The sequence below is a fragment of the Drosophila nasuta genome, unplaced genomic scaffold, assembly GCF_023558535.2.
Source record: "Drosophila nasuta strain 15112-1781.00 unplaced genomic scaffold, ASM2355853v1 ctg16_pilon, whole genome shotgun sequence".
NCBI lineage: Eukaryota > Metazoa > Arthropoda > Insecta > Diptera > Drosophilidae > Drosophila > Drosophila nasuta.
This window is the reverse complement of record NW_026869398.1, coordinates 695,531-711,106: the sequence shown is the minus strand read 5'-3', so window position 1 is coordinate 711,106 and position 15,576 is coordinate 695,531.

Here is a 15,576-nt window from a genome sequence, read left to right as displayed (position 1 = left end):
CCATTACTCCTGTCGATAAGCCATTCTCGATTTATTCAATCCATGGTTCAAACAAAGTTACGAAAAAATGCTTGTTACAAATCTTCGGCGTAACCGTCCCATTTTTCTTGCTAAACAACCTGTCAACATTTGATGGCACTATAGGCCATGACCTCCGAGTCAATTTATGCTTAAAAAACAGAGAGTTAAGGGTAGGCTCCAAATCCGAGACTATCCAGTGTAAGCGTTAATCTCACAGATGTGTAAGCGTTAATCTCACAACAGCAGCAAATATAGAAGCTCCATCATGCGTCAAAGCGAAATTCGCACGGATGCTAAAACTCAGGGTCAAGGCCTTCGCCGACCCAGACGAGGCATTACCGTTCAATACTTCGGTTGTAGCATCCATACGAACGGGGAACGGGTGTGGCCGACTTCGTCGATTCGGGGTTAAAAAACCTCCTTAAAGACAAAATCATACAAAAGTCCAGATCTCCGCATAACAACCCAATTTGGGTTGTTGGAAAAAAAGGTGTGGACGAAATGGGTAACAAGAAAAATCGTATGGTAATAGACTTCAGAAAACTGAGCTCAAAAACCATTGCCGATAAATACCCAATGCCAAACATATGAATGATATTGGCGAACCTAGGTCAAGCAAAGTACTTCACGACACTGGACCTGAAGTCAGGCTACCACCAGATAACTCTGGCGGAACGTGCTCGCGAAAAAACCTCATTTTCCGTAAATGAAGGCAAGTACGAGTTTTGCAGGCTTCCGTTCGGTCTGAAGAGCGCGGGAAGCATCTTTCAGAGAGCCATCGACGATGTGCTCCGTGAAAAAATCGGTAAGACGTGCTACGTCTACGTAGATGACGTCATCATTTTTCCAAAAAACGAAAACGAACATGTCAAACACGTTGACGAGATTTTGAAAGAAGTAAGTGAAGCAAACATGAGGGTCGCTAAGGAAAAATCTAAGTTTTTCAAAACAAGCGTAGAATACCTTGGGTTTATAATCACTGACCAGGGAGCTAGAACTGACCTCGAAAAAGTAAGGGCCTTTCAGCATTATCCTGAGCCAAAAAACCTGTACGAGGTTAGATCCTTCTTAGGTCTAGCCAGCTACTGTAGGTGTTTCGTAAAAGACTTTGCGGCCATCGCAAAACCAGTTTCCGACATCTTAAAAGGTGAAAACGGTACAATCAGCAAATATAAATCAAAGAATATTCCTGTGTCTTTCAACGAAAAGCAGCGCAACGTTTTCGAAAAACTGAGGAATATTCTGGCATCGGAAGAGGTCATGCTAATGTATCCGGATTACATGCAGCCATTCGATCTGACCACCGATGCCTCGGCGTACGGCATTGGGGCAGTCCTCTCACAGAATGGCAGGCCCATCACAATGATTTCTAGAACTCTCAAAGACAGAGAGGCGAACTACGCTACTAACGAGCGTGAACTCCTGGCAATTGTATGGGCCTTAGCAAAGCTTCGTCAGTATGTCTATGGAGCGTCTATACAGACCACCAACCTTTGACCTTTGCAGTTTCTGAGGGTAACCCCAATGCAAAGATAAAGCGTTGGAAAGCCCGGATCGACGAGACCAGCGCACGGTTATTCTACAAGCCCGGGAAAGAAAACGTAGCTGATGCACTATCACGGCAAAACGTGAATTCCCTTGTAGACAACACCCCCAGCTCTGACGTCGCTACGGTACACAGCGAAGCTTCTGCCACTTACACCATGGAGTCCTCCGATAAGCCAGTAAATTGCTTTAGGAATCAGATCGTAATTGAGGAGGAAAGGTACCCTTTAACAAGGAAAGTCATATTGTTCCGAGAAAGGACACGGCATACGCTTTATTTCGTAGACAGGAAATCCTTAATTAGGGAAATGAAAATTGCAGTCAACCCTAAGGTGGTTAACGCGATCCATTGCGACCTTCACACCCTCGCCCAGATTCAGGATGAACTGGTTAGAACATTCCCAGCGACGAAATTCCAGCATTGCAAGAAGATAGTCGCTGACATCTTCGACGTCAATGAAAGAAGAGAAATCTTGACGGATGAACATAATCGCGCCCACAGGGTAGCACAAGAGAACGTCAAGCAGGTATTAACAGACTATTACTTCCCAAAAATAAGACAATCTATTGCGACAATGAGCAGTCATTGAACTCACAAACAATTTGGACAATGCTGGCCAACAATTTCAGCGTCAAAATGCTCCACCGCTGCACAGTGTTTCGAATGGGCAGGTAGAGCGCTTTCATAGTACCTTATTAGAGCTCGCTAGATGTCTAAAAATCGACAGAAAAAATTAGTGACACAGTTGAAGTTATTTTGTTGGCGGCAACGGAGTACAATAAATCGATCCACTTGACAGAAGGCCTGTCGATGTACAATAGTTCAGGCGCGTTCGGACGAACTGCAAGGCACATATATTCCTTAGCCACAAGGCATTTATATTCTTTAGCCACTACGCATTTATATTTTTTAGCCACTAATCACTTATTTGATAGTTCTATCAGCCGCGAGGCACATTTGTATTTAGCCACCTTGCCATAAATTCCTCTGCATATAAGAAATAGCTAAAATAAAAATAAAAAAAAAACACGCATTTTTAGAAAAAACTAGATTTACAGAGATGCAGCTAATAAATTTTAACTGTAGGCAGGTCGAAATAAACGCTAGGGCTCAGGATCGAATATATAAACTAACCTCCACAGTCAACCATACTTCAAAGGTAACCAAAGATTCACAAATCGACACAAGCCGTCTTTATGAGACTATTAGCTAGAAGCAGAATGTTGTCGTTGGAGTTACGAAATCTAGTCTTGGCTATTTCCCTTGCAAAAGCTAACATTGTTAGCATAAACATATTAGATCATGCAGACTTAAGATCAATTTGGTTTGAGGAACCCACTAACACACTGATAAGTGACCTTACTCAGATTTTCTTGTAAAAAAAAGTAACTATTTATAAAACTTCATCCTGAGAACGATAATCCAGCAATGATTCAAGTCGACAACGGTACTAAAGTCAGAGTGCAGGGCACACACCTCATCACCTTCAACAACAGAGCCAAGATCAACGGGACTCTGTTTATAAACCACAACAACGCCCAGAATACAGTCCCTGGAATCGCCAACTCTCCCATCTTGAACATCACCGCCAGCCAAGATGTTCTGAGCCTCCCGTACCTTTAACTAAATGAATGTAACCTGGAGGAGATCGAGAGGTTTAAGGAAGCAGTCGGAACGCATCGCATCTACAATGTGGCATTCTTCGTGGCAGCCGTGTGTTGCGTGCTCATCTGCGTCGCCTCACCTGTTGACGCGTCATCACTGCGAGGAAGCCTGTAAAGCAGTTGAGGGACGTCATTGCGGAGATAGGGTCGGCCTTAGACTCGAAGAGGGGAGTAGTTAAGTAAAACGAATCAATAGCGCGGTCCGCAGCAGCTGATCATGCGGGACCAGCGTGACCAAAAGCGGAGTTTCAAGAATACGCTATTTAAATATGAAACATATACCAACGTGTAGTTACTCAGAATTATAAGTTGGTTACACTTAATGTGATATATTGGTATTTTGTAAGTTACACTTAATAAGACATGTTAGTATTTTGTAAGTTACACTTAAGGGGCTGTCCATATATTACGTAATCACATTTTCTGCGATTTTTAACCCCCTGATGTTTTACCGTTTCAGCCTCGTTAACAGCAATTCGACTGGGTGCCTGCCGAAGGGCACAATGTTGGCATCCGGCACGATCTTGAGTTGAATTGGGCGCTCACTGTTTCCACTGCTTCTTCATATTGCGGACAGGTATCAATATTAGTTTTGGTTTCTAAAATATTAAGAATTCTTTACTGATTTGATTCTACAGTTTCCTCCCCAGCAGGGGGAGAAAACTGGTAGCCGGCTGCTGTCATCTGCACTCGAAATTTTGCCACGAAGTCATATCCCAGTAAAGCATCACAGGCAATGGCATCATGCGGAAGAAGTAGGAACGTGTGTGTCATCTGCATTTCGTCGATCTTCACCTCTTCATTGAATTGACCCAGAGGGCGAGTCATAACCTTCCAAGACCTTGTATTGTTGAAACACTCTGCTGTAATTAGACGCCGTTAATTTTATTGACCACTACCTCTTTAATGATTGAGACGTCAGCTCCAGTATCCACTAGCGCCTCTTCCACAACTTCAGCGATTTGCAACTTTTTCAGTCGAAGATCCTCATAGACAACTTTCATGTTAGGTGCAGCATTGCAGTTGTTTGACTTGTGCCCATTTTCGTTGCACCGAAAACACTTAACCTCACTCTGACAATCTTTTCGAAGGTGGTCCTGTGCGCCACAGTTAAAACAATGCTTCTTCTTGGTTTTCGGCTGTGCGCTGTATTGGTTTTTGTTTGGCTGATTTTGCCGTTTCTCTTCTTTCTTATTCGTTTGGTTACTCTCATATACTTCACACTTTTATCTTAATTCTTTAAATGATGAACATCTACGACGTACTTTATCACTGAATGTATGTCTGAAACTCCAAGCGCGGCAATACATTTCATTTGCAGGAGGTAATCGTGAAAACTTTCGTCTTTGTGTTTTACACGCTCAGCTAATTATACCCGCTACCCATAGGGTAGAAGGCTATTATAACTTTGTGCCGGCAGGAAATGTATGTAACAGGTAAAACGAGGCATCTCCGACCCTATAAAGTATATATATTCTTAATCATCTTAAGCATCAACAGCCGAGATGATCTAGCCATGTCCCTCTTTGTGTCTGTCCGTCTGTGCGTAGGAACTAGAGTTGGGCGCGTGTCGTGTTAATTCTCGTGTCACATCGTGACACGACTCAACACGCGTGTTCGTGTTGCACGCAATCAAATTTCGCGTGTTCGTGCGTGCTCGTGCTGCGCACTCCAACACGACAACACGAAACAACACGACAACACGAAGCAAAAAATTTGATTTTTTTTGCCTTATTGGCAATATTGCTCGACTGCACTATTTTTTAGTATATTTCCTCAGCAAGAATTGGCCACACTGTAGACCACATACGATCACATTGTTTCTTTGAGCTGGATGCTAGAAAGATAAAAATGGAGAGGCGCATTCAAATTCAAGAAGCGATTGCCAAAGGGGACGAAAAATACAAATTAATTAACAATTCGAAAGCCAAAAGTCTTATTTGGCAGACGTTTAATTTAATTGAATGCTGTGGTGAGATCCTAAACTTTGTGTGCTGCAAAAAGTGCAAAGTTGTATTCGCATACACGCCGAAGACCGGAACCGGCGTATTAAATCGTCACAAATGTGCCGTTCAAGCGGACGCACGCCAACCTACTTTGCCGTCTTTTGTGCATAAAAAAGTTCCGCAAAATGTCATAAATAACCTGGCCATCAAACAGTTGGCTTTCGTGGCTAAGGATTTACAGCCTCTCAGCGTCACCGAAGGTGAGTTAAAATATATGCAATATATGTACACATATACATTTACACACATTCATATGTACAGTGCCGAGTTTATTTGTGTGAATATGAGTGTTAAATTAGTGGTACCCAAGCTCATAACTCGCTGTTTTGTATCATCGGATCAATGTTTTTTTATTTGTGTGTATTGTGGAAAAGAGCTACTGAGCTTGGGCACCTGTGGATTAAATATTAATTAATATGTATATATATGTAATTACTTTTTATTTTGTTTAGGCGAAGGATTCCAGGAGTATGCTCAAGCCCTTATAAATCTAGGAGCTGCATATGGCGTTCAAAAATATAAGGATGTATCCGTATCGAGAAAAACTCTTACTTACTCCGTCATGATAAAGGAATACGAGCGTATACATAAGGAGCTAAGCACAGCGCTTATAGAACAACAATTAGCCTTCACAACGGATATGTGGACCGACTCGTACACGCAGCGGAGTTTTGTAAGCTTAAGCGCTCATTATATATGTGCTGAATTTAAGTTAAATGTTAAAATATTGGGTGTTAAAGAATTCGAGGCAGAGAAAAAAACCGGAGCTAATATTTTATTGCATGTAACCGACATTTTAAAACAATTTAACATCGATAATAAGTTGATAAACTCTGTAATTGTCACCGACAACGGAGCAAATGTTGTTTCGGCTTTTAATAATTTTAAGAGACTATCGTGCGCATGCCACAATTTGAATCTTTTAATGACCGATGTCCTCGAAAAGGATCCAATTTATGAAATTAGGCAGCTTATTGATGCGTCGAAGAAATTGGTTAAATATTTCAAGCATTCAGAGTTGAACAATAAATTAAGCAAGTCACTAAAACAAGATGTACAAACTAGATGGAACTCGGTGTATATTATGCTTCAAAGTATATTTGACGTTAAGGATGAAATAAAATATCTTTTAAGTGAAAAAAATCAATCGAATCGAATTGCTGATATTGACTTTGAAATTATAAATCAAGTTCTAGAATTCTTAAAACCTTTTAAAGAATGTTCTGAAAAATTTAGTTCCGAAAAAGAACCCACCATACATATTTATGTTCTTTGGTACAACAAATTAAAATCACACTGTAATCAAAAAATGTTAGATTCATTTGTTATATCTCAACTTAAAACTAATACTCTCTTACAACTTGATAAGCGTCTTAAGCCAACCAACCTGCATTACGTCGGTCTTTTTTTAAACCCGCCGTTTAGGCAGCTTAATTTTTTAACAGAAACGGAAAGAAATGACACTTTTGCTACGATCAAAGGCATATTATCTGAATATTCAATTGAAAATACCAGTCCTGAGAAAAGCACATCGGCTAATGAAGCCCAGGATTTTTTTGAATTTAGAGATGAAACCAATGCTAAAAAGGTTAAATTAGTGCGCAGCGCTGTCGACATTGAAATAGATAACTATTACAAATGCGGCAAAGAAAATGAAAACAATGTTTTAGAGTTTTGGAGAAACGCTAATAACCTTAAGTGTCTTCAAAAACTGGCAAAGCAAATTTTAAATATACCAATCAGCTCAGCTACGAGCGAAAGAGTGTTCTCAACGTCTGGCATGGTTCTGTGCGAGCGCAGAACAAGATTGCTCAGCAGCAATTTGTACAAAAATATGAATTAATTTTAATGTTTTTTATGTTAACTTTCGCCATGCGCATTTACCTTTAATGTAATAAAAAGTGAATAAAGTACCATTACTTTTAATAAGAAATTTAGCGCGTCTTTTTATTTATCCGGGCTCCAACAAAGGTTATTGTTAATAAAAGCTCACTGACTCAAAATAATCATTACATTGTAATGTAATATGATACAAAATTGAAATAAATATGAAAAAAAAATTTCGTGTTGTTCGTGCGTGTTTCGTGCGTGTTCGTGTTGGACCAAAATCGACCGTGCGTGTTCGTGTTACACAAAAAAAAATTTTTCGTGTTCGTGTTGTGTCGTGTTGAAAATTTTAGACACGCGCCCATCTCTAGTAGGAACACCTAGAACTCAGAGACTACAAGAGATAGAGCTATAATTTTTTCGACAGCATTTGTTATGTCTGCATGCAAGTTAAGTTTGTTTCAAATTTTTGCCACGCCCACTTCCGCCCCCGCAAATCAATTAAATCGAATAACAAGCCCAATTTACAAGCTACATCTGCGAATTTTGGTGGTGTAGTATTTATGATTTCTGAAAATTTTATTGCGATCAGATAAAAAATGTGGAAGTTATTAAAGAAATACTTTTGTATGGGCAAAACCGCCTACTTACTAGGGGTCTTAGTTGCTTTGGCCGACAATCTGGTATATTGACTGTGGTACTATATCGATATAACAAATATACCATTTGGTATATTATTAGTAAATTTGTATTTTTGGTATATTTTGAAAAAATACCGCAATATTTTGCTTTTGTTGAAAATGGGTAGCGGTCGAGCACACTCGACTGTAACTTTCTTTCTTGTTTTCTATTAATTTCGGCGCTTAACAAATTTTCCTTAGCAAATTCTTCAATCAACTTTCTTCGCAATGTATTATCGAACACAGCAGTTTACTCCAGAATTAGTGTCCCAGTAGGGGTGAGCAGTTGGCGCGCACTTGGACATATTTCTGCTTATCACTGAATCCGTATGCATCTGCGTTCAACTCAAAGTTTTGAAACCATTCCACCACTTGCATACTATTTCCATCAAGCTCGAGAATAATTTTTGCAAAGTTTTCCACTTCCAGCTTTCCTTAATCTTCCTGTATTTCGTCAGCTCGGATTATTATTATTATTATTATTTGGTGGCACTACAACCCATTTCGGGTTTTGGCCGACCTCAGCGTCTCCCTCCAGGCGCCTCTGCTCTTCGCGCGCCTCCTCCAATTAGAAATTCCCAGCAGATTAAGGTCCTGCTCTACTTGGTCCTTCCATCGAAGATTTGGTCGTCCCCTTCGTCGTCGCCCGTAGTCGACTCTCGCTTCGAATACCTTCTGAGCTGGAGATTCTTCATCCATACGCACAACATGGCCGAGCCAACGCAGACGTTGTATCGTGATGCGCCGGACCACGTCCACGTCGTCGTACAACTCGTATAGCTCGTGGTTCATCCGAATGCGAAAGTCGTCCCCAATCCGAACGGGACCGAAGATCTTGCGAAGAATTTTTCTCTCGAACACTCCAACCGCTGCTGCATCTGTGATTGACACTACCCATGCTTCTGCGCCATATAAGAGCACGGGTAGAATAAGTGTCTTGTAGAGTGCTAATTTGGTTCGGCGAGAGAGGTCTCTATTGCACATTTGCCTACTCAGACCAAAGTAGCACATATTGGCAAGTGTGATTCTTCTCCAGGCTTACGTCATTTTTCGTGTTAATGGCAGTGCCAAGGTACGTGAACTCCTTGACCACTTCGAACGTATAGCTGTCTGCTACCACATGGGAGTCTAGGCGCCGCGCCTCCCTGCTTGTCGACAGCACATACTTCGTCTTGCCATCGTTTACCGCCAAACCCACTTTTGCTGACTCTTTTTCGATAGCGGAAAATGCAGCAGTGACATCACGCTTGCTGCGGCCAATGATGTCAATATCATCAGCGTAAGCAAGGAGCTGGACACTTTTATAAAAAATAGTGCCAGCTCGATGTACACCGGCTTTCCGCAAGACCCCTTCCATCACGAAGTTGAAGAGGTTGCACGACAGGGGGTCGCCTTGTCTGAAACCTCGAACGGTATTCAAAGGTTTGGAGAGGTTCGTTCCTACCTTGACAGAGCTGATGGTGCTGCTCAATGTCATCCTGCAAAGACGTATCAGCTTTGCAGGAATACCGAACTCAGACATGGTGGCATATAGGCGTTCTCTTGTCGGGCTATCGAATGCAGCTTTGTAATCGACAAAGAGATGGTGTGCGTCAATTCCATTTTCGTGGGTTTTCTCCAGGATTTGGCGCAATGTGAAGATCTGGTCTATGGTGGATTTACCAGGTCTGAAGCCGCACTGATAAGGTCCGATCAGTGTGCTGGTATACGGCTTCAGTCGTTCACATATTAAGCTCGATAGGACCTTATACGAGATGGCAATCAGGCTAATTCCCCGGTAGTTGGTGCATATCGTCGGGTCTCCCTTCTTCAGCACAGGACAAAGGACGCTGAGATTCCAATCGTTGGGCATGCTTTCTTCTAGCCATATTTTGCAGAAGAGCTGATGCATGCACCTTATCAGCTCTTCGCCGCCGGACTTAAACAACTCTGCAGGCAGTCCATCAGCACCGGCTGCTTTATTGTTTTTGAGTCGCATAATAGCAACTCGGACCTCGTCATGGCTAGGTAGTGGTATATCCACATTGTCGTCGATTGGTGGTATCGGGCTGCTTCCTTCAATGGCGGGATTGGTGCCGTCATCGCCTGCTAGCAGCTTGGAGAAATGCGCCCTCCATAACCTCAGCGTGAACTGCGTATCTGTAACTAGATTCCCATTTTCATCTCGACAGTTAGATGCTCCGGTCTTGAAACCTTGTGACTTGTTGACTTGTTGGTAAAATTTTCGAGCATCATTTCTGTCCTGCAACACCTCGAGTTCCTCGCACTCTCGCTTTTCTTGCTCCCGTTTTTTCCGTCTAAAAAGTCGCCTCTCTTCCTTCCTTTTCTCCCTGTAACGTTCACACGTAGCTCGCGTTGTCCCAGACGGCAGCGTTCTTCTGTAGGCGGCGTTTTTTGCCGCAGCTGCGACGCGACACTCCCCGTCATACCATTGGTTCCGTGTGGGTGGGCGCTTGAACCCAATGGCTGTTTCAGCGGCAGCTCGCATGGAGTGGGATATGTGCGCCTAGAGTCCGCGACAAGATAGTGGTCCGAGTCTATGTTGACTCCACGAAACGTACGCACGTCCATCACGCTTGAGGCATGCCTTCCGTCAATCACAACATGATCAATCTGGTTGCGCGTTTTTTGATCAGGGGACAGCCATGTGGCCTTGTGGATGTCGAGGTGCCGAAATCTGGTGCTACTCACTACCATGTTTCGCGCCGCGGCGAAGTCAATCAGCCTGAAACCGTTGTTCGAGGTGGTCTCATTGAGGCTGAATTGACCGACGGTGCGGTCAACCTTTGCGTTGAAGTCCCCGAGGATGATCTTCACGTCGTGGTTTGGGCAGCGGTCGTATGTGTCCTCGAGTCTCGCGTAGAATGCATCCTTAGCAGCATCGTCCTTTTCCTCCATCGGGGCGTGCGCGCAAATTAAGCTAAGATTGAGAAATCTAGATTTGACGTGGATTGTAGCCACCCGTTTACTCACTGGGGTGAAATTGAAGATGTGGTGGCGAAGTCTCCGGCTTACTACAAATCCGCATCCAAATTCGCGCCTCTCCGCATGGCAGCTGTAGTAAATATCGCAGTTTGCTCGCTTGAAGCAACTACTGGAGGCTTTTTGGTTTGCTTTTCTTCTTGTCTTTTTGAATGTGTACCACTCATATACACACAGCTCTAACGGTGCTTTTTGCCAGAATTACACAAACACTTGCAATTTACTTCTAGGCTTTTTAGTTATGTTGTTTTGGGGCTGGCAAAAATCCTCTACTGAACCCTCCTCGAGGGTGCTGGCTGGGTAGGATTTGTGTTACCTCATTGTCAACGGGTAGCAGATCTCTACTATACGTCGATGTTTCAGGTACTGCAGATCCTAGCTGAGGACTCTGCACCTTATCTTTCGGGCATTTGTCTGGAGATAAGTAGCAGAATCCATGGTACGAGGTGTATGGCGGTCAGACTGAAAACGCTATGGGGGGGCTCCCATGAATAAAATTAGCCAAATTATGTCTCAGAATAGAGCATATAACCAAATCAACTCGAGCTGGGATGTCAGCTCAAACGTCTGTGGAAGGCGTGACTGCTACCACCGGCGGGCACGGGGCGAGAGATCCTCTCTGCGTGTCGCCAGCGGTCACACCTCTGATGCGGTGGGAGCAGGCCGTATCAGTTGTAACAACACTGCCACCAACAAAAACTCGAGGTTGGTGCGCGCGGGTGCTGTGGTCTTAACCGACTCAGACCTAAAGAGCGCCGGCCAATCTCTACGGTGGAGGGGGAACGTCTTCCTCTTCAGTCACCTCGGCCTATCGCCAGCACCTCCAAGGTTGCGCAGCGGGGCACGGGGGGCTGAAGGAGAAGGCCCAAAAATAAGGCGGCCAACCCGTATTCACGCAACACGTGGATGCGTGAAAACTAAATTAGCCCCCTTCCAAAAGACATTAAAGTGCAGACCGGTTCTACTGGCTCTGCAATCAAGAAGGTGGAGTCCATGGCAAGCAAGCGCCAACTGTCCGCTGAGAGTCGCAAGCAAGGGGCCCCAGAGAGCAAGAAGCTGCGAGCATCTGGCTCCACCAACACGGACTCGAACAAGACGAGACAGAGAGTAAGCTGGTCGACGCACTGTTTGTCACGATGGAGAATGTCAGACAGTCCAATGCCTACTTTCGAAGGCACTGGCTGGATGAATGGTGTCAAGATCTTGACATGCAAGGGCGACCCCACATTGCTGTGGCTGCAAGCGACCGTACCCAAACTGGACGGACTGTGGGAGGGGGCCAAGCTGGACGTGGTGGACAAGAATAATATTCCGTCCATGCCGAAGGCGAAAGTCCTTTTCCCCTATAGTTGTGCAGGGCGAGCGGGCGCTGCAGCTGCTTAAAAAGCAGAAACCGTGCTGAAGGTTGATGAACCTTTAACCAGTGGTGGGCAGCACGTGATCATTCAGATCATTAAGGAGGCGTGGGGCTTAGGGAGCGTGTACCTTCGCCTTAAAAAACGTCATCCCAACGACCAGGACACACACACTATGTGGTCAGGGGAGGTTGAGGCAGATCTCGGTCTTGACAGCGTGACCGACGTCACCCAGCACCTCAGCTTGACTGATGAGACGGAGGAGGTGTCATGCTGACGGGCCCCCCCCCCCACCAGTTTGCTAACCTCTAATGAGTGTGCTGCAACTCAACCTCCATAAGTCCAAAACGGCTTCGGCGGAGCTACTCCTTGCTCTGGAGGAAGTGTCCGCCTACGCGGCTTTGGTCCAAGCGTCGGGCAACACGGTTGCTGAAGTCGCCTAACTACGATTTATACGTCCCGACATTGGTAAGTGGATCGAGAACTGCCATCCTTGTAAAAATGGGGCTAAGAGCTCATCTACTACCTAATTACAATGACGAGAACCGTGGTGGTGCTGGAGAGCCGTGAAGGATGTTTGCTGCTGGCATCCTGCTAAATGGCCCACGACATGCCGGTTCCACCTGACGAGCTGCGGAGGCTGGTGGACATGGTCTGCTCCTCCACCAAACATCTTATAATCGGAAGGGACGCCAACGCCCACCATAGCGTCTGGGGAAGTCCCGACATTAACGACAGGGGTGAGTCAGTTCTTGATTTTATCCTAAACTATAAGCTTAGATTAGCCAACAGAGGTGAGGAATCAACCTATGTAGGTCCCACCTCTAGTAATGTGTTGGACTTAACTATTGCGACTGAGTGTATCAATGTAGAAGAGTGGAGGTTCCATTCAATTTACCATTCCTTTAAACAGCAGTTCAGAAATCCCCGTAATACGAACTGGGCGAAATTCTCTAGCCTTGTTTCCAAGTCTCTTGGTCCGCCGTGTAACATCAACTCGGTACAGGACCTAGAAACAACAGTCAATGTCCTCTCAGCAGGACTACTTTCCGCGTTTCGCCAATCCTGTAGGCTCTCAAGACAGACGAAAAGATCGAAGCCACCCTGGTGGAACCCAGATCTCTCATCGCTACGTAGGGAGCTTACTAGCATGTTTCAACTTGCTAAGAAGGCAGACAACGAATATGTCTGGGACGAGTACAGGTCTCTCCTGAAGACCTACAAGAAGATGATCCGATCATCCAAAAGGTCTTCATGGAGAACATTTTGCTCAGACCTGGACAATATCAAAGACACCTCCAGACTGAGGAAGCTGCTGTCCAAGCAGGCTTCCAGTCCTAGTCTACTCAAGTCGGGCGATGGAGTGTGGACGGAAAGTAGTGCTGAAACTCTTGAAGCACTGCTCTCAACTCATTTCCCGGGATGTATTGGAATAGAGAACAGCGACTGGCAGCTCTTTCCTAGTCTCCCAGTTATGAGACCCCTTGCCGGTCTAATTACAGATAATAAAATAATTTGGGCTATGGACTCCTTCGCAAAGGTCAGGTCGCCCGGTCTCGATGGACTTTCGCCAGCAATGCTGCAAGCCGCAAGCCCACGATTGTTCCGTGGCTATGGGGTATCTATTCGGCGTGCCTTGCATGGGGTCATATCCCCACTCTTTGGAGGACCTCGAAAGTCATTTTCCTGCCCAAGGCGGGCAAATGCAGTCATGTGGTTCCAAATGACTTCCGGCCTATCAGCCTAACCTCTTTTCTGCTAAAAACATTGGAAAAGCTACTTGATTTGCACATCAGAAGCAACTCAATGCATCTGTTGTCCCCAAATCAGCATGCGTACACAAAGGGCAAGTCCATTGAGACAGCTCTCCATGCTCTAGTAGCCTCCATTGAAAAAGCAGACCATTATAAAGAATATGCCTTGGGTGCATTTCTTGACATTTCTGGCGCCTTCAACAACGTCACTACTGACGCTATTATGAAGGGCCTTACCTCAGTTAACACGGCTCCAGCGATCCACAGGTGGGTCAACCGCCTTCTTTGCGATAGGCGGGTGGTGGCTACGTGGATCGATGCGGCCATTACAAAGGAAGTGCGAGGGGGCACTCCTCAGGGTGGGGTTCTCTCGCCTCTCCTTTAAAATTTAGTCGTAAATAGCCTACTTCAAAAATTCACTAGACGGGCCCCCAAGTTAATTGCCTATGCCGATGACATAAGCATTTTGATGACTGGGAAATGCCCAACCACCCTTAGTTCCGTAATGGAACTTACTTTAGGGGAAGTTAAAGCATGGGCCGAATCAGCCGGGCTCAGCATTAACGCGGACAAAACGGACCTTATCTCCTTCACGAAGAGGTATAAGGTACCTGCGTGGTCCCCCCCCAAAAATAGGCTGAACTATGCTAAAGCCGAGCCTAGCAGCAAAATACCTAGGTATGGTCCTGGAAAGCAAACTGTCATGGAAGCTCAATGTGTTAGAAAGGGTGAAGAAGGCCACCGGAGCCTTGTACATTGCGAAAAATATACTTAGTTGCACTTGGGGCCTCTCTCCTAATCTAATGCGGTGGATATACATCTCAGTTGTTCGCCCTATCCTCACCTATGGTGTTCTAGTGTGGCAGGCCACGGAAAAAAGGACGTACCTATCCATCATGGATAGGGCACAGCGTCAAGCGCTATTGTGTATCACAGGCGCTATCAGGTCGACGCCTACTAAAGCCCTCGAGGTAATCCATTGCCGCAAAATCGTCCCTAAGGATTGCCGAAACAGGCAATCTGGGTCTGCTAGGCTATGGTTACAGCGCCATTGCACTGGTCGCTGACATAGGCCAACACTAAAAAAAATGATTTTGAGTTATTCTAGCGAAAACCAGTTTTACTATCAGCTGATTGTCCAAAGTTTACTATGCGAAATAGTCTACTTGGCATTTCTAACGGCACTTTCTAAAAATAGAATGACAAAAGCGAACTCATATTTATGCACTTTCAATTTGTCCGCAGTGAAGTGCACACACAAAATTAAAAATTCTTAAATATATTATAAAACACTGTTAAACCAAAAACGATTGGAATGGATATTGTAAATAATGGTATATAGTTTATTTGTACAGATAAATATATAAATAATTTGTGCTGTGTTTCGTGTAAATCTTTGTTAAAAAAGTGCGTCTTTTTAGTTCGTATATGTTGGACGTTACAAGGTTTATGTAAGGGTTTAAGTATTTCCCCCGATTGCCCCCAAATGAAATATATGTGACGTTATTTACTAATATTTAAAGATTATAAAAATGTTTACCTTAGCTGCGAAAGCCCGCGGATGCGCATTTGCCATTACAAAATGCAACCTAACCTCATTTTCCAGTAGCTCTATCTAGGAGGGAAGCACATTTTTGTTCTGTGTCTGTTATGTTGTTGTTGTTGTGATTTTATTTTTTTGTACTTTCGTTTTTGGTTTTTCGCTTTGTGTTTTATGTTTTAAGATTATTTTTTCGTTTAA